Raw genomic sequence first — 24318 nt, 5'->3', positions numbered from 1 at the left:
ACTAATATGACTGGAATAACTGGGCAGAATCTTTATTTTACATATCTCACAATGTAATTAAGGTGTAGGTTGATCTTTAGAAAAAAGTACCCAAAGAACCTTGTGATCAGCATAATTTTTAAAGGCAATACCATAGAACTAGAATAGTTGCAAGAACTCTTTAACTCCTTTGATAAGAGAAAAACTTCTTTCTTGATTTATGCCCAATTTGGCAGTGAAAATATTTGTTCTCAGTGGTGAGAATTCTCAATGCCATCTATTTGTGGCTGTATTATTCAGAGTAATTAACTGCAACAGACAGCTTTGAAATCTCAGGGGTTTATCACAATAAAAGTTTATTTGTCACTCTCATCACAGCCTAGTGTTGGCCAGGGAGATCTCCATCTTCTATGACACCTGTGCATGTTCTTCAAGGTTGCCCCCGCTGGGGAAGAGAATGATGGAGAAGGCATACCAGCTCCTACATGCCTCTGCCTGGAAGGGACACATACAGAGCCCACTGGTCAATTTAATCATATGGCCCTAACCTAATTGCAAAGGGGGTTGGGAAATACATAATGGAAGTGTAGGCTGATCTTTATTTTTTTAGGTGTTTTCTTTTTTTTAATTTTTGAATTTTATACAGCAGGTCCTTATTAGTCATCAATTTTATACACATCAGTGTATACATCTCAATCCCAATCGCCCAATTCATCACACCACCACCCTCACTCCCCTGCTGCTTTCCCCCATTGGTGTCCATACGTTTGTTCTCTACATCTGTGTCTCAATTTCTGCCCTGCAATCCGGTTCATCTGTACCATTTTCCTAGGTTCCACATATATGCATTAATATACGATATTTGTTTCCTCTTTCTGACTTACTTCACTCTGTATGACAATCTCTAGTTCCATCCACGTCTCAACAAATGACCCAATTTCGTTCCTTTTTATGAGGAACTCTGAGTAATATTCCATTGTATATATGTACTACATCTTCTTTATCCATTCGTCTGTTGATGGGCATTTAGGTTACTTCCATGACCTGGCTATTGTAAATAGTGCTGCAATGAACATTGAGGTGCATGTGTCTTTTTGAATTATGGTTTTCTCTGGATATATGCCCAGTAGTGGGATTGCTGGATCATATGGTAATTCTATTTTTAGTTTTTTAAGGAAACTCCATACTGCTCTCCATAGTGGCTGTATCAATTTACGTTCCCACCAACAGTGCAAGAAGGTTCCCTTTTCTCCACACCCTCTCCAGCATTTGTTGTTTGTAGATTTTCTGATGATGCCCATTCTAACTGGTGTGAGGTGATACCTCATTGTAGTTTTGATTTGCATTTCTCTAATAATTAGTGATGTTGAGGAGCTTTTCATGTGCTTCTTGGCCATCTGTATGTCTTCTTTGGAGAAATGTCTATTTAGGTCTTCTGCCCATTTTTGGATTGGGTTGTTTGTTTTTTAATATTGAGCTGCATGAGCTGTTTATATATTTTGGAGATTAATCCTTCATCCGATGATTCGTTTGCAAATATTTTCTCCCATTCTGAGGGTTGTCTTTTCGTCTTGTTTATGGTTTCCTTTGCTGTGCAAAAGCTTTTAAGTTTCATTAGGTCCCATTTGTTTATTTTTGTTTTTATTTCCATTACTCTAGAAGGTGGATTAAAAAAGATGTTGCTGTGATTTATGTCAAAGGGTGTTCTTCCTATGTTTTCCTCTAAGAGTTTTATAGTGTCCGGTCCTATGTTTAGGTCTCTAATCCATTTTGAGTTTATTTTTGTGTATGGTGTTAGGGAGTGTTCTAATTTCATTCCTTTACATGTGGCTGTCCAGTTTTCCCAGCAACACTTATTGAAGAGGCTGTCTTTTCTCCATTGTATATCCTTGCCTCCTTTGTCATAGATTAGTTGACCATAGGTGCATGGGTTTATCTCTGGGCTTTCTATCCTGTTCCATTGATCTATGTTTCTGTTTTTGTGCCAGTTTTAATTAATTAATTTGTTTGTTTGTTTGTTTTGGCTGCGCCAGGTCTTAGTTGTGACATGCAGGATCTTTTAGTTGCAGCACGCAGACTTCTTAGTTGCGACATGCATGTGGCATCTAGTTCTCTGACCAGGGATCATACCCAGGCCCCCTGCATTCGGAGTGTGGAGTCTTACCCACTGGACCACCAGGGAAGTCCCTAGGCTGATCTTTAGAAAAGAGTATCCCAAGAACTCTATACCCAGCATAATTTTTAAAGGCACTACCATAGAGAGAGCACATGGGTATTTGGTAAGCATGGTCTATGTCACTGTAGTTAAGTGCAGCTCTCAGGCCACCTTTCAAATCAGTGGTGGTTGATTTTAGCAAGGCAGTCCTACTGCATTCAGAATTTACATTTTATATCCTTAAATCTATAAGCAGAGTAGGTATTGGCATGTCTAACTTAATCCTCAGATATTGTGGAGCATATATATATATATATATTTTTTTCCCTTTGCTAAACCTGTTAGTAAAAGCTTATTTTCATGGATAGGATATTTATTTGTAATAAGTCCTTTAATTTCTGAGACTCACTGGCTAGCTCTCTTATATCAATTTTGCTTTAGTCAAAAGGGGTTGAGGGCTTCCCTGGTGGCACAGTGGTTAAGAATCTGCCTGATAATACAGGGGACACGGGTTCAAGCCCTGGTCCAGAAAGATCCTACATGCTGCGGAGTAGCTAAGCCCGTGCACCACAACTACTGAGCCTGCGCTCTGGAACCCATGTGCCACAGCTACTGAAGCCCGCGTGCCTAGAGCCCGTGCTCCGCAACAAGCCTGCACACCACAGCAAGGAGTAGCCCCCACTCGATTCAACTAAAGAAAGCCTGCCTGTAGCAATGAGGACCCAGTGCACCCAAAAATAAATAAATAAATAAATATTTTTAAAAATTTAAGAAAAGGGGGGTTGGAGGCCATTGATAATGCCTCTTAAAAGATGATCCTGCAAGATTATTCAAGAAATCTTTAAGATTCCTGGGTGGAGATAGATGGTGCCGCTCAGCAGTAAAAGATCACCAGGCCGTTGATCTTATATGTGGATCATAAATCTCCAGACAATGACTGATGGTGCTTGTGAACACTCCCCCACACATTCATCACATGTGTTTGTCATAATGCAGCCAGAGAAACAGTGCCCCTATTATGGTAATTGTGAATTACACAGGCAATGGAAGCACAATACACTTGACCGAGTCACAGGGTTTGATTTGCTTTAAAGTAGAAGTGAGACTGTCAACATAAGAGTCCCAAGAAGTGGCTTGACATCAGATTGTTCAATTTGTTTTAGTCCTTATGTTTGAAGTTGGATTCATTTGCTTACCAGTAGTATCTGAAGGTGGATGTATACTGAGGGTTGTTTTTCAATATTTTTAGGAAAGAATCTCCTCTCTGTTGCTATAAAAGACTTTGAGTTTTGTTAAAAGTAAAGAGCAACAATAAATGAGCAGGCCTTCATTCAGCAAGACTGTTCATAATTGTTCTAGAAATACTCTAGTCACCCCATCTTTGTTTTCTAAGAAACTCCAAGGGACCAAAATACTAGCAGTGAACCACTCTACTATATATATATATAGAAACACATAGCTTGAGTGACTTTTATTCCATTTTATATATGTTGTAGATAATTAAGTACAGTATTTTGAATCTTTTTGTTAAATGTTTTAATGGAAAAAAGCTGATGATTTCATGCTGGGATAGTTGAAGAGGGTTAGGGTACCATTAAATTCACATAGATTTTCTGCAGGTCTAGGAATTGCTAATGTTTGACTTTGCCCATTACTTTCAGGGTTATCCTAGTTCATCACAAGTTCTAGCATAATGTGTCTTCTCATGAAGTCTATGCAAATGCTGCCTCTGAGGATGCAAACAAGGATAAGGATGTGTAGATATTTAAGAAGTGGTTTAGATAGAAGATAGCCATTTTGACTTGTTCTCTCCATTATTCTTTGTTAATGAGTGTAACTTGAAGGAGGTGAGGTTAGCCACAAATAACTGACAAAGCAAGACATTTTACATGTATAATTTGTTACTTTTAAGGGAGGATAATACAGTGGTAAAAACATGTTGGCTTGGAATCAAATTTCCTGTGTTCAAATTCCATCTCAGCCACCTACTAGCTATAAGATTTTGTATCTCAGAGCCTCAGTTTCTTCATCTGTAAAAAGATGAAAATAATATTATCTACCTTACAGTGTCATTATGGATAATGATATTGTGTTCATAAAGAATTTAGCATAATTTAGTAATTAAAATTAATGTTTTTGCATGTGCTAACATGAGAGAGCTTACCCACATGCTGTCCAAGGTCCTGAGGTGAGCTCTGAATCATGATTGTTATGATACAAGTGTAGAGTACATACAGTCTATCAAGTAGATGGCCTCCCATTCAGCAAGGCTATATCTATGTAGGGCACCATTTTGACTAAATTGAAGGGGGACCACTGATAAACTACTTCACATAAACTGTATGATGGGATTCAGTGCCACCAAATCAACTAGATATTTAAGAAAACAGCTGTTTTGACTTGATTTGTCCCTTCCTTCAATGAATTATCTTATTGACCAATTAATATCTCTGTGGACCACTTTAATTTCAAAAATAAAATACATATGCAAATTTATTCATTTTATGGGTTTGGTATATGAAAGGAAATTCATTATGAGAATCTGTTTAACCTTGTAGGTATCCAACCAACATGTTATGTTCATTTATTAACTTATTAACTTATGATTGGAATATAATGTCCAATGGGTTGGTAAGCTGTCATCTATTAAACTGTACTCTATAATCAAATGTCTTCCTGACCTCATATTTTATATTATAGAACTTATTTTTTACTTCTTGTCTTCCTCTCTTATGAGAGAATAGTTGCTGCATAAGGGCAAGGTAGAGTCTTGTTTGCTTACCCCTATTCCTAGAGCCTGAAACTGTGCATGGCATGTAAAAGACATGCTAACAATTTAGATAACCTAAATGAAATGGACAATCTCCTAGAAAGATAAATTATTGAGATTGACTCAAAAATAAATAGAAAATCTGAGGGGATCTATGGCAAGTGAAGAGACTGAATTAGTAATTTTAAAACTTCCCACCAGGAAACTCCCAGGCCCAGATGGCTTCATTGGTCAGTTCTACCAAATGTTTGAAGAAGAATTAATACTGATCCTTCACACACTTCCTACAAATAGAAGAGGGGGCACACTTCTTAACTTATTCTGTGAGGTCAGTATTGTCCTGATAGATAAATTACATGAATATCACAAGAAAACTACAGACCAATATCTCTTATGAATATATATATATACATATATATATGAGGATTTTATATATATATATATGTAAAACACTAGCAAACTAAATCCATATAAAAAGATAATACAACATGACCAAGTGATATCTATCCCAGGAATGCAAGCTGGTTCAACATACAAAAATCAATTAATATAATATACCATATTATAAAATAAAGGACAAAAACCACATGATCATTTCAACAGATGAAGAAAAAATTTTTGACAAATTGCACCACCTTTTCACGATAAACACACACACACCCACACACAATAGAAGGGAACTTCCTCAACCTGATGAAAATCATCTACGAAAAACCCACAGCTAACATCATACTTAATGGTGAAAGGCTGAAAGCTTTCCACAGTCCGCAGAATGGGAGAAAATACTTGCAAATCATATATCTGATAAGAGACTTGTATCCAGATTATATAAAGACAAATACTCCAATTAAAAAACGGGCAAAGGATATAAATAGACATTTCACCTAAGAAAATATGCAAATGGCCAACAGACACTTAAAATGATGCTCAACATCATTAGACATAAGGGAAATGCACATCAAAGTCGCAATAAGATAGTACTATGAACAAATTAGGATGTCTATAGTCTAAACGATGGACAGTAAAAAGGTAAAATTGGAATCCTCACATATTGCTGTTAAGAATGTAAAATAGTGCAAAAGTTTGGCAGTTTCTCAAAATATAAAGTTAACATATGACCTAGCATTTCTGCTCCTGGCTATATACCCAAGAGAATTGGAAAGATATGTCTTGTACGCAAATGTTCATAGCAGCAATATTCATAACAGCCAAAAAGTGGAAACAAATGCCCATCAATGGATGGATAGATAAACAAAATGGGTTATATCCACACAATGAAATATTATTCGGGATGAATGAAGTACTGATCCATGCTACCACATGGATGAACCTTGAAATTATTATGCTAAGGAAAGAAGCCAGTAACAAAAGGCACATGTTGTATGATTCCATTATATAAAATGTCCAGAATATCCATAGAAACAGAAGGTATATTATAGTTGCAAGGGCTGGGGGTGGGGATAATAGGGAGTTACTGTTAGTGGGTACAGGGTTTCTTTTTGGGTGATGAAAATATTCTGAAATTAAATAATGGTGATGTTGCAGAACTCTGTGAATATACTAAACAGCCCTGAATCGTGCATTTTAAAATGGTGACATGCATGATATTTGAATTACATTTCAATAAAGCTGTTTTTAAACATATGAATGAAAAAGCACAGTTAATAGCCAAAAATACTTTATAAGGAATTCCATTCCTTACTTGCCTCTTACAAGGAAAGCTGAAAGGAATACAAATATATAGTTCTCTATCCATTGCCCTTGCTCTTTACATCTGCTCTGCCACCTTTTCCTTTGAACTTTGCAAAAAAAAAAAAAGTGTTCTTACTTTCTCTTACCACCTCACTTCTCTCTAAGCCCTTCATTGTGTAAATAAAGTTAGCATCTCTGACAGTGAGAAATAACTCATCCTCTTCACAAGACTGAAGGGGATGAGGAATAACCTGGAAGTTACAGGATATTTTTGGTAGACTAGGGGAAGAAGGAAATCTGCACATACTCCCACACAGAAACTTCTATTCTGTCCCATATGTGTTTGTATATGTAGAAAAAGGACATAACATACATTTAATGTTGCAATAAAGCAAATTGTTTTGTAGTCAATAAAGCAAATTGTTTTGTAGTCAAGGTAGGGATTCCTAAAGTGATATAATATTGTAGGAAGAATTATCTTTTCTCTTTATCCATCCCCCTATTTATGCCATCATGGCACCTGGTTCTTTCTAGTGCTTGGAGGGGGAATAGAAAGGAGCTATTTGTAATGTAACTGAAGGGAAGGAGACAGACACTAATGTGTCATGCTGCATGCAGGAGATATCCTAAAGGGAATTATCCTTTGGGATGTGAGTTTTTTGGGGTTTTTTTTTTTGAATGTTTGCTAGGTGTTTTCACTCTTAGACCAGTTCAATTTGATATCTCTTCCTTCTTTCTATTCACTCAAAGGATTTGAAGCTCACTTTCTCCCCTAGGGCGTTAGAGCCTCTTGACGGTAGATAGAGTGACTACCACCATCAGCAGACTCAGAACATAAGATGAGGTCTGTCGTTTGGGGGGTGATACTTTTGAGGGAGACAAGAGAAGGCCCAGGGAGAGGGCCCCAGGGGAACACTTTCTGATAACTGAGGTCATCAGGAGAACCTGAGAGTCTAGTAAGGCCCTGTGTCTAAAAGTAGAAATCAGAGACAACACAAATAGGTGAAGAAAGTCAATCATAAACCTTTGCCACCCAAGGGCCTTAGGTGGGTTGGAATACTATATTACTTAACTGTGGTTGACGGAGTAGGTAGGTCACTTTTACCATCACTCCCAGGTTACCTGCCAGCTCTTTGACTCCTCCAGTCTGAGGGGCAGGAGGTGAAGAGAGCCACGAGTAGGACCACCCAACAGTCTCTTCCCTGGTAAAGGACCTACTTTCTTGGTTTCAATTATATAAATTCACATCAGGGGGAAATTTAAATTTTCCTCTTTTGATTTTGCGTTGTACAGATCATGGTTACACACATATAGTATCCACATATCGGGGGATCAGTTGTATGGGTTGCTTTGTCAGATGATTCTTGATTGCATTAGTAAACAAATACATTTGAGGTGACAATGAGAGTGATTTAAAATTAGGGGAAGAGAAAGGAATTGAATTAATAATTAATAGCTTAACCAATAGGAAAAAGAAAAATATTCAGTCATTTTATAAAAATGCTAAATGCCAACTCTACTTGATAAGCGTCCCAGAGAAACCTGCAAAACCTAGGAGTCCTTGAATCCGGCGTGGTCCACTCCTCCTAATAGAATAAATCTCCAGAGATTTGTTGCAGCCATCTAGTGGGAATTGTGTGCTAATGAGACCCGCAATGAAAGAGATCTAAATTCCGGTCCAAATCAATAAATAAAACCGCTGCCCTCACACCTCAGAATCTGCAAAATTTTTCATTCTCGAATTATTAAAGTGTGTCTAATCACCAAACTCACACCTATTTTTATGAGGTGGGCAACATGACTCTTGTGCCAAATAATTTAGCATTATTGGCAGGGGCTGGGTTTCTTCCACTATTATGGTTTCAATGCCCAGGAAAATGCTTTGTTTGAAGCATGTTGCAAGACAAATACATCTTTTGAGTGTCAGATTTCATATGCCTGCATCTTTTCCTAGTCCCTTACCTGTCATTATATGAAACTTTTATGACTACTTGCAGACAACGGCCAGAAACACAAAGGGAAGAGAAAGAGCAGAGTTCAGTAAATAACAAATCAGCAATTTAAGCTCGGCTGAGGAATTCAGCTCCCAGGCCCCAGATTGCTGAAGAGGCTGAATTCAGGTGTAGTTGACACTGGTGAGTCATAGAGAGGAGCCTTAAGCACCCTTGTGTCCTATTGTTAGTGGCGTTAACCTTGCTTCAACTACTAACCAAACCAAAGAATGTCACATCGATTGCTTAATTTGCTTGCCTCTGTTTCTTGACCTGCAAAATGAATCTACCAACACTGCACTCTCCTTTGATACACAGTATTGCTGTAAAATATTGCTAATAAAAAGATTAGAAAAGCAGATGATACTTATAAATTAAATAAATATAGATTAAATAAAGATGACACACTGCAGGCATAAAGAGGAGAACTTTGATTTCTGCATAACGATAATAGCCTACATTTATGGAGGGTTTTACTATGTGCCAGGAATTATTCTAAATACTTTACTTATTTAACCACTTATTTAATCCTTTTAGAAACCCCATGAGTTCAGTATTTCATCTATAACATGCAGAGAATAATAATTCTACACTGTAAAATTGTTGGAACAATTCCAGGCATATTTCTTCATAATAAATGTCAGCTGTTATTATTTGGCTCACAATCTACTCTACTCTTTTTCACTCCTTGAAAATTCAGGCATTTGCTTTTCTCCAGTTTTCAGGCACTTTTGCCCTTATCCGTGACGTCACAGAAGTCACACAGATTCTTTTAAACTTTTAGAGCTTGAAAGAATGGATGCATTTAACACAACAGGGCAAGCTTACTTGGTATCTCTTCTCCTCTTCCATCTTTCCATTCCCTTTTGCTGAGAGTTATGCCATATTTACCTTGATAATAGTCTTTTTTATTTTCACTTTTGCCTGGTAATTATATTGTAATCTCTTTTAAATTGAAGTATAGTTATGTACAATATTATATAATTTACAGGTGTACAATTTAGTGATCCACAATTTTTAAGGGTTATACTCTATTTATAGTTATTAGCAAATATTGGCTATGTTCCCTGTGTTGTACAGTGCATCCTTGTAGCTTATTTTATACACAATAGTTTGTACCTCTTAATCTCCTGCCCCCATCTTGCCTCTGTCCCCTTCCCTCTCGCCATTGGTAACCAGTAGTTTGTTCTCTATGTCTGTGAGTCTGCTTCTTTTTTGTTTTATTCACTAGCTTGTAGCATTTTTCAGATTCCACATATAAGTGATATCATGCAGCAGCGGTACCCAACCCCTGTCTGTGGCCTGTTAGGAACCGGGCCACACAGCAGGAGGCGAGTGGCGGATGAGCGAGCAAAGCTTCATGTGCCGCTCCCCATCGCTTGCATTACCACCTGAACCATCGCCCACCTCCCCAGTCAGTGGAAAAATTGTCTTCCATGAAACCAGTCCCTGGTGCCAAAAAGGTTGGGGGCTTCTGTCATACAGTATTTGTCTTTCTCTCTCTGACTTATTTCACTTAGCATAATACCTGTCAAGTCCATCCATGTTGTTGCAAATGGCAAAATTTCGTTCTTTTTTATGGCTGAGTAATATTCCATTGTACATATACACCACATCTTCTTTATCCATTCATCTGTTGATGGACACGGAGGTTGCTTCCATACCTTGGCAATTGTAAATAATGCTGCTATGAACATTAGGGTGCATGTATCTTTTCGAATTAGTTTTTTGGTTTTTTTGGATGCATACCAGGAATGGAATGGCTGGGTCACATGGTAGTTATATTTTTAGTTTTTTGAGAAAACTCCACACTGTTTTTCACAGTGGCTGCACCAATTCACATTCCCACCAACAGTGTATGAGGGTTGATGTTTGAATTGTACATTTAAATTTACAAAGTAATTTTAAATGTGTTCTCTCCATACTGCAGAGTGCTCCTTGGAGTTGAGCTTTGGGGTAGTCTTTAGGCTTGTGTCCTAGCTCAGCATCTACTGCATGTGTAATTTGAAGTGATTCACCAACCTCAGCCCAAATTTCCTCAGGTGTAACATGAAATTAATAAAAGTACATACCTTCTGGATTCATTTTTAACTGATATAATACATGCAAAGGGTTTAGCATAATCCCTAGCACAATAGAAAGTATACATAGTAAATGTTAGTGGAGATTCTTATTTGTAGTGATAATAGTGGTTGACTTTCCAACATCTGTACCACCCCATAGGGTTAGTCTGAGCTAGTCATAGTTATACACTTACCCTTACTGTAACTGACTGTATCTTTATTAACAGAAAAAGGGACAATATTCAATACTTTTATAAAAATGCCTAAATGCCAACTCTACTTGACAAACGCCCCAGGGATACTTAGGATGCTGAGGTTCCGTGAATCTGGCAAAGTCTACTCTTCTTAACAGAATAAATCTCCAGAGATCTGCTGATATCTAGTGTGTATTGTGTCAATAAGACCCACAATTGGCATGTCACCCAATTCTAGACGTAAGACAAGAGGGGAAGTCTGCTGGGGAGTTTCTGGGAGACTACTGAAAAAGAGCTGCAAGAAAGAGCTGGTGCCTCTTCTCCTTTGGATATTGTCAAGCCTGGATGTGATAATGGGGACAGCTGGAGCCATCTTGCTGCCAGCCGGAAGATGAAGGTAGTGCGCAAAGGAGGGCACAGGGAGCTGGAACCCTAAGGTGCTGAGCTTGGAGATGCCCTACCTCTGAGCTCCTAGTTAGGTTTTCTTACTGCTTAAACTGTTCTGCATTGGGGTTTTCTCTCCCTTGCAGCCAAAAGCACTTTCTGATATAAAATGTTGATAATAATACTAATCAGCAGCTACATATGAGAAAGACGGATGAGGTTTTGTATTTCTCTATAACAAACTTTCAAAGAGGTTCTACAAGTGAATTATTTAATTGAAGTATTCACAAAAGAGATAATCCAGTCCTTATAACCCATTTAAAGCTACCATATTCTAAGTTTACGTGGGGCAAATTGGTTTTCAGAATTTCTTGTGCTTTATATCTCAGCTGGATGTGCTGGAGGATGAGGTAGGAAAATACTGTGTTCCATGAGGTGTGGCTTGTGACTACTCTTGCCATCTTACGGTAAAACTGGGGTTTTATAGTCACAGAACTCTACAAAGTAATGATAAAGTAATGATTTTCAACCATCCCCTCGGTCTATTTTATTATCATTGCTTTCTTATGTTCATTTAAACATTGGCTTTTAATGGTAGATTGTCAAATAACCAACTTTTTTTTTTTTTTTTTTGCGGTACGCAGGCCTCTCACTGTTGTGACCTCTCCCATTGCGGAGCACAGGCTCCGGACGCGCAGGCCCAGCGGCCATGGCTCACGGGCCCAGCCGCTCCGCGGCATGTGGGATCTTCCCAGACCGGGGCACGAACCCGCGTCCCCTGCATCGGTAGGCGGACTCTCAACCACTGCGCCACCAGGGAAGCCCCTAACCAACATATTTTTATCAAGTAATCTGTCTCTGTGCTGAGAACATTTTATCGACATGACCTCTGTTTGATCTTATGCTTAAACTGATTTTTTTCTCATCATCTGACAGCCAACATTCCTTAGATGACACAGTCTTTTACTCTTTGTAGCCAGTACTGAGAGTTTCTCTGCCTATTATGATCATCCCTTGCCTAACAGTGTTGCTCCTCAAACTTTGGGGTGGTGCAAAATCTCCCTGAGGGCTTGTTAAAACAGGTTGCTGGCAAACTTTATGTCTGGAACCGGGCACAAGAACTTGGCTCCACTCTCTTGTCCACAGTCTGACACCCTCCCCTCTGGTTAATTTTCCCCCTTTCTTCTCAGCCTATTTTGTATTTTCCTCTCTGTTCTTTTTCTCTCTTTATCTTTTCTCTCACTCTTTTCCTGTATTTCTTTAGTTATCTGCACATAGGGTGGCAAGGTGAGAGTACAGGTGCTCACCGCCACAAGCAAGCTTCAGGTCTTTTTCAAGGTAAAGTGCTATATTTATTGTAGTAAAATCGTGTATTTCTTAACTATTGCACAGCTATATAACTGTGTATTTATTGTAGTAAAATTATGTATTTCTTAACTATTGCACATCTATAAAACTGTGCTACCATTTTTATTAGGTTTCTCTCTTTTTAAAAATATGCCACTGAAAAGTTTTTGTGTATTATATCTCAATGCATAGATTGGTGATTTTTTGGAACACATGCATCATGTTATAGCAGAACTGACTATAATATCAATAACTGTCTCTTTCATAAAGCTAATTATTAAGTGAGTGAATATGTACCAAACACGTAGGATAACACTTGGCTATAGTGAGTGGTAAATTAGCAGTGGCTATTTTTGCTCTAACAAAGAGAAGATTGAAGTAGACACTATTCTCCGAAGACCTTCCAGCTCCAGGATTTTGTGCATGCTAGAGTTTAGGCTCCCTCATTATACATATGAAATGGGAGACTGGAGACCTGCTCGAGGTCAGACAACTAGTTAATGAGGAGATGAGAAAGCACTGTTATCCAGTACCTTCTCTCCAAACCAGTGACCCACAGACTGAAGGCAATAATAGCTGAAAACTAGTTGAAAAATCATTAAGCATCCTGAAATTTCTAAAATACATATGAAAGTTTCCCGGGTATGGTAAACTGTGTCAGATGGAAGGAACTGGAAGGCTCTTAGCAGTTCGGGCTATGTAGAAAGTTATAGCTAGAAGGCAGTTGTGTAGCCTATTCAAATTTTACTCTGAGTTGGAAGCTCCTTTCCATCTTGTGGCCTGAAATGAGAAAGGCATCCAAGGGTAACATCCAGTCATTGGCAGATGAACACCTAAGGGGCAAAGGGAAATTTACTTTTTTCTCCTGCATCACATTATTATTATCTTTTCTATAACAATTCCCTTAACCCTCAATATTCAAAATACTTATGCCAATAGGTGAAGGTTTTCTCCTTATTGCTTATGGTATGCAGTGCATGCATAGCTAAGGAATATGTTTGCCTTTGTGATGACATAGCCTCAAGAGCCACTGTGACCTAAACTCACCCCAAACTCTTTATAATCCCTCATTTTGTATTGGACCAAGAGTGAAACAATAGCATGTGGACCCTCCATACACTGTAACCATCATTTGACACTTGGGTTATCATCCACTCTGTAAATGGTGTTGAGTTTTCATCTCATTGCATACTTCCTATCTTGCCAGCTCTAGAAGGACACATGATTTTTAAAGATGGCTTCATGGGAATGATGGGTTATTTAATGGTAATCATTGTATCTCCTCTTCAGGGGAAGATGAGCCAATAAAAATAAGAGCAGCCTGCTAAATTTGTGTTTTTATTTTCCAGGCTGGATTATATATAAAATAATAGTAAACTGTTTTTTTAAAAAATATTTATTTATTTGGTTGTGCCAGGCCTTAACTGAGGCAGGTGGGCTCCTTAGTTGCGGCATACGAACTCAGTTGCAGCATGCATATGGGATCTAGTTCCCCGACCAGGGATCAAACCCAGGCCCCCTGCATTGGGAGCTCAAAGTCTTAACCACTGTGCCACCAGGGAAGTCCCACAAACTGTTTTTGTTTTTAATTAATTAATTAATTAATTTTTGGCTGCATTAGGTCTTCGTTGCTGCACGCAAGCTTTCTTTAGTTGCGTCGAGCGGGGGCTACTCTTCCTTGTGGTGCGCGGGCTTCTCATTGTGGTGACTTCTCTTGTTGCAGAGCACAGGCCCTAGGCACGTGGGCTTCAGTAGTTGCAGCACGCAGGCTCAGTAGTTGTGGCTCACGGGCTCTAGAGCACAGGCTCAGTAGTTGTGGCGCACGGGCTTAGTTGCTCCGTGGCATGTGGGATCGTTTCGGACCAGGGCTTGAACCCGAGTCCCCTGCATTGGCAGGCGCATTCTTAACCAGTGCGCCACCAGGGAAGCCCCCAAACAGTTTTTGTAGAGCAGTGGTTCTCAAAGTGTGATCCACAGACCCTGGGGTCCTCAAGACCTTTTCAGAGATCTGCAAGGTCGAAACTAGTTTTAAAAAAATACTAAGATGTTCTTTGCCTTTTTTTGCAATGTTGATATTTGCTTTGATAATGCAAAAGCAAGCTGCTAGTACCTGAGCCTAAACCAAGGCAATAGTACCAAATTGCACAAGTACTCATCCTTCACCATTAAGCACTTGCGGTTAAACAAATGAACAAACTAGTCTCAGTTAAGAACATCCCTGATGAAGCAATAAAAATCATTAATTGTATGCTATCTCGATCTTTGAGAACATGTCTTTTTAACTTGTGTGACAAAACAGAAAGAGCTCATAAAGCACTAAAGTCCAGCGATTGTCTCAAGGTAAAACAATAGTGCAATCGTTTGATTTGTGAGCTGAACTAGCCACTTTTTTTCATGGAACACAATTTTAATGTGAAAGAACAACTGGCATGTAAAATGTGGCTTTTTACACTTTGCAAAAATGAACCAAGTAAACTTTGGTTTTAGGTTCTAACTTTAGATATTTATTGCCAATGATAAAATTCTAGTTTCCAAGTGATAATTATGATTCTGGAACATTCATATCTGCCACTGTAAGCTTGACAGCTTCTCAATACTTAATGACTTTTCTGACAATATTGGTGGTGATATTAATGAATATGAATTTTTAAAAATATGTGTAATAAAATATGTCAAAATGTGGAAGATCTGCATAACTCTGTGAAACAATTTTTTCCAAATGTTATTTTCCAAATAATATATAATGTTATAAAATCCAGAATAGGTAAAAGGATATTCAAAATACAAGTGAGAGCAGTGGATTTTAATGTGAGAGAGTATGAAAAGTTCACCGATAGGGTTTCAGATTCCACATTGCAACCAACCCTTAAGGAACTTCCACCTGTTGAGTTTTGCTATAGTATCAAAGAAGAATATCCACAATTATATATAAAGGTTACTAAACTAGTTTATCCTTTTCTATCTAAGTATCTGTATGAGGCCAGATTTTCTTCATATACTTCAACCCAAAGCAACATATGGCAGCAGAATGAATGGACAAGCTGATAGGAGAATCCAGCTGCTTTCTATCTAAGCCAGTCTTAAAGATTTGCAAAAATGTAAAACTCTGCCACTCTTCCCACTAATTTTTATTTTATTTTGGAAAATATAGTTATTTTTCATAACCAATGTGCTTGTTAACATGTAATGGAATTATTATTTTTAAATGAATTTATATGTAAATATTTTTTAAACATCTCCATTCAGATTTCTAGTTCAATACATGTTGATAGATTTGACCTACAAAAACAAAAGCTTTGGGGGAGTCTCAGTATTTTTAAAAAGTTTATGTTGTTCCTGACATCAAAGTTTGAGACTCACTGTCTTAGAGATTTGAACTGGATTTAAAGATACAGGTTTTGAAGTGTGGTCTGTGAACGACCAGCCTTAGGATTATTAAAAATAATATGTATAACAATGGATATTCCTTGAGCTCTTTCCCAGATTCCTGAAATGGACTCTTGCAGCATGGGAATGGGAAAATTTCCATGTCTGAAAAAATTTTCAGTCATTCTGTTGCACACACAGGACCCTGCACTGGTCAAAGGTTTTGGACTCCATGTCTGGATTGGCTACAACTTATTAAATGACCTTGGGTAATTCTGTTAGCTTCTTGGAACCTCTGTTTTTGACATAGTGAGTTGGACACATGGGCTCACCATAATAAAAGCTTATTTAGAGAGCCTCAGATAAAAGGATTTAAAAACAACCCACGTGTTAACATTTCTTAAATTACATGTGTTAAAATAAATGACTAAAGTACAGTATCCTTGACTTTGAAAAATAATTTTTAAAGTAGTCTTTTAAAAGACTTTTAAATGTAGTCTGCTGATCTATTATCCATCAATTTAAAAAGCTTACAGTGGACATTCTTGTCGTTAGTGTGTGCTAGCTGGCTCCTTAACCCAGAGTGCATTCCCAAAAACCAACACCTGAAAAGAGAGAGGAAAACAAAAACATAAAAAAGATAAATGTAGACTACCAAAAAAAACAAATAAGTAACAGCTATAAAACTCAGATGTAAAATGAATCTGAGGTGCCAAGGGGCCCTGAAAAATGAAAGCTTTTTTAAAATGAGAGATGATCCTCCCTGCCTGGGGGCTGCATAAGAAAAGAGATGTACAGTCCCTTTAATGTTCTGCTAAGCCCCAAAGTCCAAAGCTCCATTCCCTCAAACCCCCTGAAGGCAAGGGCTGGCTCAGAGTTTGTAAAGCACACTTGGAAGCAGTCCTTCAAAAGCTTTAAAAGTTAAAAGCAAAAACTTTAAACAATCTGTTGCTCAGACAAATATCCTTTCAAGGAGGTGCAGATATGGGCAGCCTATGTCCTCTCTGCCCTTCTCAGGAAATGGAGGGGCCGTCACTTCTGTTTCCTTCCCATAACAGATCGAAGCCACCCAGTAACTCCTGATAGAGACTCACCAAACATCGTTCCTTTGTGCTCCACACGCTGGTGTATGATTTCAGGGCAAGGTATATTTTCTGAAACTTGTAGCCCCTTGATTTCCTACTCTGTTGACGTGGAATGTGTTTAATATGAATGGTTCACAGAGCTCAGCAACACTCCCAACAATTCTGTAAGGCAGGAACTATTATTATGTCTACTGATACATGAGGAAACTGAGGCATGGAGAGGTGAAGTCACTTCCTGAACACCACCAGCTAGTAAGTAGGTACATCGGATTCACTCCTATGATTGTATGACTCCCGACTTGAGCTCTGAACATGGTCTATTGTATTTCCTTACCCAATGAACTGAGAACAGAATAACCACCCTCAGGGTGGGGGTAGAGAGTGGGAGGGAGCCCCTCAGTCAAGCCTTTAAAGCCCAATAAAAAATCTTCAAGAGAACCATTTTAATATTTAATAAAATCCCCAGATTCTATTAAAAATTTCCCCCGAATTAAACTTGATTGTTTTAATGTCTAGTTGAATTTGTTGCCCACTTCATTTGCGAATGGTAGAAAAGCTGCCAATCTCAGGACCATGGCAGCCAAAGGTTTCTGATACACAATCCCTCCTTTATATTTTTCTGTATCCATTGGTCAGGATTCAGGGCAAGATCATGGGTAGGGATTTTGTAGTATGGCCTGGACCTGTATGCAAACAACGTGGACCTTTGACTAATTCTACATTTATTTTTGGTTCCCCAGCACCATAGTAAGTAGCTCTTGCAGACAATGTGGACAACATACTTTCTTGCACTGGATTTGAGAAGAATGGAGGATTGAAAGAGGATGTGCATCTGAGGGGATCACATTTTTAGAATCCATCGTAGGAACTGTTGCTGGATGCTCTAGAATTATGGCCGTTCTGATTTTTTCTATTTCCTCCTACCTTCCCAACCTCCAAGCTGAGACTGAAGCAATAGTTTTTAGCTACCCCCATTATTCTTTTTCTTTGTGTCCGCCCATTCTTCCCCCAATGGGATCTTTTTTTATATCTTATACTTTTAACACTGACATTGGTTTTTAGTCCAAAACTCACTCATTTGGGAGTTACATGATCATTGACTTGAGTTGTACAGAGTGGATGTACTGCAAAAATCTAAAAAAATAGTCAGCTTCTTTGCTCAAAGGAATGTCAACAGATAAGGGAAAGGGGAAAAAAACAACTCTGATATTCTAGAAAGCATGTATTAGTTTCTCGGATCTTTTTTCATTATTATTACATTTCAGTACAGTGGAAAGAAGGAATCTTCTGAGGGTTGCCAGTCTGAATTTATAGCACAATTGGACTACAGAACATGTCTTTTACTTGCTATCAGATCTTCAGAGTAAATTATCTAGGTTTGACTCATTGACATGGCTAAGGTGTAGAACAGCACGGTGTCTAAAATATTTGCACAGTTGTAACTTTATTTAATAAAATAAATAATATTTATAAGGTGTTTTTTCATTCATCACTATGTTTGTCTTCACAGCAGTGCTGTTCAGCAGGCATCACTGATAACGCTCAGAGTGTTAAAGTACTTGTTTGGAGTCATGTAGCAAAAAAGCAGAGGAGCCAGGAGCTCTTTCCTTTCCAATAGTACTAATTTAAAATGTTACATTTGCATTTAACAAACATGCTGTCATTCCACAAGCACTTACCATGCACATCTTAAATGACTAAAGAGGTTTTCTTAAAAGGCAAATAACAGAACCTCTGCCATGAAATTCCCTATTGAGAAAAACAAACCTGTAAACCAACCTCAGCTGTAACATATGCAATCAAAAGAGGATATGAGATTAAAATGTGAGTTGAATGTGCACTTAAAGTTGACAAGGAGAGCTTGCTAATTCATGGAGTGCTATACTGTAATGTGAATGTTCACCCTCTAGTTTGTTTTCTTTGTCAGTTGACCTTAAACAATACTCGGTTTGTTTAGACTCTAAACGTTAGACTAAGATAATTTAGATTTTTAAATATCTTTCTTATACCATTAATGTATAAAAGAAAAAGGGAGATTCGACTCAATTCTTCTCCAGATTAGAACAAATTTTCAGTCGTTTGGGTACTAAGTACATGTTAAGAAAATTTGAATTTAGCTGTGTCCCTAAGGGAGAGAGATCTGTGCAATATAACCCATGGGGCAACATAACAATATCCTTCAGATGTTACTTGGCCCAATCACTATCCTTGATAGCAGTGACAATCAACTCCTGACATTTTGTCTTCTGTCTTTTGGTTGGAAGCAGAATCATTTGACCAACTAAAGAAGCATGGAACCTGGAGTTACTTTAGAATCCTGTGCCTCACAGATTTGTGTGAGTAACCTGTACATTATTTCATCTAAATCTACATAATCAAGAATTTCATTCACGCCCTGTCTGCTAGCTGCCACACTCCTCTTTTAGATTATTGGGGTACCCTCTCCCAGGTCTTCCTCTAAGAGCCTGTGGTCAATTCTGAATGCTAAGATTCAGAGACAACATTAGGCAGTGGGAAAGCGCAGGATTTGGAGTAAACAGATGTGACTAAAATTCTTCTGCCAATTACTAGCTGTGTGATCTTAATTTACTTAACATCTTTGATCCTCAGTTTTCTCACCCATAGAAAGAAGATGATAATGATAAAACTTTGCTAGGATCTTGTGAGGATTAAATAAATAAATACATTAAGCACCCAACAGAGTGTCTGGCACATTTTAGGCAACGAACAAATATTAGTTTTGTTTCTGTGTCCTCCATTAGGTTTCTCATTACCCAGTAATTCAGAATCTGATGTGAGTTATTAGTGAACTAGTCCCATGGTCCTTTCTTTTTTCCTCCCATCCACTACTATCTCCCCCAATAGTCACTACCCTGCTCAGCATTCTTTCTTTGTCCGCTCTAGTCTGCTTATCGGGAAAACCTTCCCCCTCTATCTTGCCCTTCATTCATCTCCAGCTCAGAGTTCAACTCATCCAAGAGGTCTTCCTGATTAAATCAGAAGTTTACATGTTTGTTAGCTTATCTTTGTAACATTTTTAACATTTGAGTTTAATGTTAATCATGCTGCTTTGTATAGAATACTTACGTAGAAGTATCTGTTCACTCATTCTATAGCATATAGCAGGCAAACGGTTGGTAGGAAAAATATGTTAATCAAATGCATAAACTGTTCTTACTAACAGTTTTCTGCTAGTGAAGTCAGAGGTGCAGAGAGGCCGTATAATGCGATACTGATAAAAGGAACAAGTCATTATTCCTATGCATTCAACTCCAAGCAGCTGTGATTTTCAGTGATGAAAATACCAGTTATGATTTACTGATAGCAAGTGATATTTGACTCTTAAAGAAAAACACCTCTCCAGAAGTGTCCCTCACTACAGCGTGGTAGAAATCCATTGAGAACTGAGCCACTACTGCCCCCTATAGTCTATCCAAGGTATATCAGGGCACCATGCTAAATGTTTTGCCTTGACATTCTTAGGAAAAGGTTTTATTGCTAGCAGATCAGTTGTCTACCTAGCTTCGTATCCCCGCTTCCCCCTTCACAGTGGAACTCTGATTTTATGCAGGCATCCACAAAATGCAACCCATGTGACTTAAGGGAATGTGACCCAGCCCAGCCCCTAGATGGGCTTTAACTAGTGTAAAGCAATTGTGGTGATCTAATGTCTCTTACCTGAATTGGTTAAGTAACCTGGCTTAAGCAATCAGCTCGTGGCATTCTTTTGGTAATGAGACCTATGTTGGGCCAAGTAGGACTGAAAGGAAGTACTCTTATTGCGTAATTGAGGGAGAAACTCTCATTTGCTCTCTGCTGGATATGAATGAGGAATCATGTACCCTTATTACTACTGGCGCCCATGCTCTGATCCCTGGGGAAACCTGTTGTAAGAAGTCCACACTGTGGAAGGCAAAGCAGTAAGATGGAAAGAATATGGGGCCCAGACTTCTTGCAGCTTCTAAATCAGCTAACCCTCAAGCCCTACCTACACTGGACTTCTTATTATGTGAGATAATACATTTTATAATTGTTTAAGTCTGTTTGAAAGTATCCTAACTGTTAACAGTACTGAAAATGGAAACAAATGAAATAATAATCAATCTTTAAGGTTTTGTTGATCTCCAAGCTTAAGGACATTATATAAATATACATTCTTGGATGGCACACTTCCAAAGAATATTCTCTCAGCCCATCTGTGAATAGAGATAGATTGTGCCTTTTCAGGTTCAATTCCTTATTGGCCTTTTTAGCTTTCTATACAAGAGCTTCTTAAATACAGCCTATGGGTCTGTATTCAACCAGCAACATATGATTTACGAATTCAGGTATTTGACATCTCTGAGTTCATTGCCATAAACTTTTTTCCCCAAACCTGGCTTCCCTCTATTTAAAAATATATCCTCAAATCAAACCAGAACATCATGGTTATTTTTATTGAGTTTCCCATTAGTGTGATGTCATCACTCTAACTTCAAGATCCTTATCTTCTTTTTGTAGAAGTGCCAAAAGCATTATTATTTTAATTCCATACTGCCCTCTTTATATTGTCCCTCCCATGAGAAATAACTGTCTAGTATGAAAATTAGTAATACATGAGCAATTTGTTTGTTTTTAAAATTAAGAACATGGTCAAATATGTTTCTACAAAAACGGTGTTTCCCAAAAGAGGGAACTTGAGAGTTATTTACAAGAATACTTAAATATCGTGTTTTTATTTAAATGACATTCTAGGAAAAAAATTAATATAAGCATATTTTGGATCATTTGTATCTTATAAGTGAAAACTGCCCCCAATAGAGTTGATGCCAAGTGGTAGTTCTTTTTTTTTTTATTTATTTATTTATTTTTATTTGTGGCTGCGTTGGGCCTTTGTTGCTGCACGCAGGCTTTCTCTAGTTGTGGTGAGCGGGGGCTACTCTTCGTTCTGGTGCGCGGGCTTCTCGTTACGGTGACTTCTCGTTGCAGAGCACGGGCTCTAGGCGCGCAGGCTTCAGTAGTTGTGGCGCGTGGGCTTCAGTAGTTGTGGCACACGGGCTCAGTAGTTGTGGCACGTGGGCTCTAGAGAGCTGGTTCCGTAGTTGTGGCGCACGGGCTTTGTTGCTCCGCGGCATGTGGGATCTTCCCAGACCAGGGCTCGAACCCGTGTCTCCTGCGTTGGCAGGCGGATTCTTAACCCCTGCACCACCGGGGAAGCCCCAAGTGGTAGTTCTTGAATAGTTGCCAGGAATGTTAAAAGAACGCTGGTGTGCTTGACACATTGAGGATGTTTTCTCACCAAAGGAAGGCCAAACAGTATCGCAACAGGCCATATGAACTAGGTTTCTCAGTAGTCTAATTAGAGAAAAATGGAGGGAGAATTGAGTCATCAACTTGTAGCATGCCAAACGTAAATGAACTTTCACCTTAGCACTCAGTTCCATATTACTGTTACAAGCAGGGTTCAGTTTCAAAGAACATTTATCATATAAAATTAAAGTTGTCAGCTGGCTTACTTTTGTAGCTTTGTTTATATTTAATCAAATTTGTTTCATATGGATGAATATATAAAAACTATAAGCCCATAGCATTTTTACCTTGTTTAGGTACACATTTAGTAACATCTCACTTTATCCCTTACTAGGTATGGGATAGAACACCTATACCTAGGTATTTTTAATCTTGGGCAAGATTAAAAAACTTCTTTGTTCCTCAGTTTCCTGATCTATAAAAAAGGGGTAATAGTATTATTTACTTTACTAGATTTTATGAGAATTAAATGATTTAATATATATAATGAATTCAGCATTGTACCTGAAATTATAGTCAGTACTCTGAGTTAGATCTACTCTGTTACTGTATTTTTACTACTATTACAAATAAAATAATTTAAGCCAATGCTGAAGGTTCATTAGGACTTTTCCCTTTCATAAGAATATGCTAGAGTTTGATGTCTTCCTTTTCTCAGTCACTGCTAGAGAGTTTAGCACCAAGTCTGTGGCCCATGAATAGCAAGAGTGATGTTATTATAACATGTTTTCTTTGGCCTTATTTCTGGTTCCATTCATGCTCCCATCCATATTTTCCTTTCTCCTTTGCTCAGACTTTTAATTTATGAGGTCTTGTTGCACTTTATGTGTCTTTTAAAGCTATCTTAAGTCTGTTTGGAACTGAAGGTGTGGTACATAAAAATCAATAAAAATGCATATTCACTTTTAGACTGTGTGAAAGTAGGGCATTTAATAGACAATAAGGCTCACTGGGACATATTACCACATACAGGAAGGATCTCAGAACTCATTTCCTGGAGTGTGAGATATTTTCTCAGGAGTAGGAGTATAATATAATTGACCACAGTTATCTTCTGTCTGTTGTATGAATGTTGCAGGTGTTTATTCCATTTCTGTTAAAAAAACTTATGTATTGTATATTTTTCATATTTTTAACTCTTTCACAATGATTACATGTAGAAGTGCAATGTTTGTCTATATTTTATTTAGATTTCTAAATTTTTGATGATTATTTCTCCTGAGAAGGAAATATAGGTATTCATGGTGAAAATGCTATGATTCAGTTCCAGAAGAACAGAGTATTATTTGTGACGACAGTTATATAATTTCCCTTTCCTGATCTTTCTGCTCCATTTTCTGGGCCAGATTACAACCTCAAACATTTTGAAGTGAGATAAATGAATATCCTGTAAGAGATTTTTAGCTGCCTATTCGAATTTGTTAAGTGAGATGTGAAATAGCAATTCATCAGGTGTTGAAATTTGCTACTTATGGTCCTTGGGAAAAAAATACCTATCAGTGTATCAAGAAGTATTTTGCTTTTAAAGCAATTATCACTTTGTGTTGGGGACTGAGATGAGAGAGAGAAAGGAAGTGATAACTTTACTTAAAAATGTCATCCATATCACAAGGACCATTATTCTCCAATTAAAATTCTCTACTCAACCTGACATTCAACTCTCATTTTGCTTATTTTTTTTTCTTCAGTGGTATTTATTTGATGTGTAATTTATTAAGACAATGTAAAGAGGAAAATTGAACTTGAGGACTTACAAGTAATAAATAACTTTTAAGTTTTTCTTTGTGCTTCCCTACATCCAACCAGTTCAGATATTATAGCATGACTTATAAAAGTAATTGATTTTTTCTTTTATTAGTTATTGTAATTTCTGCCTGTTGGACTTACCCAGGAATAACAGCAGAATATTTATTCTCTCATTATTGCCATCTATTCTTTGTGTGATCAACATCTACCTCTTGCTGGTCACATAAAATTAGCTACAGATGGCTTTTCACAGTGTT

Source organism: Lagenorhynchus albirostris, chromosome 8 (genome assembly GCF_949774975.1).
Source record: "Lagenorhynchus albirostris chromosome 8, mLagAlb1.1, whole genome shotgun sequence".
Classification (NCBI taxonomy): domain Eukaryota; kingdom Metazoa; phylum Chordata; class Mammalia; order Artiodactyla; family Delphinidae; genus Lagenorhynchus; species Lagenorhynchus albirostris.
This window is presented reverse-complemented; position numbering follows the sequence as displayed.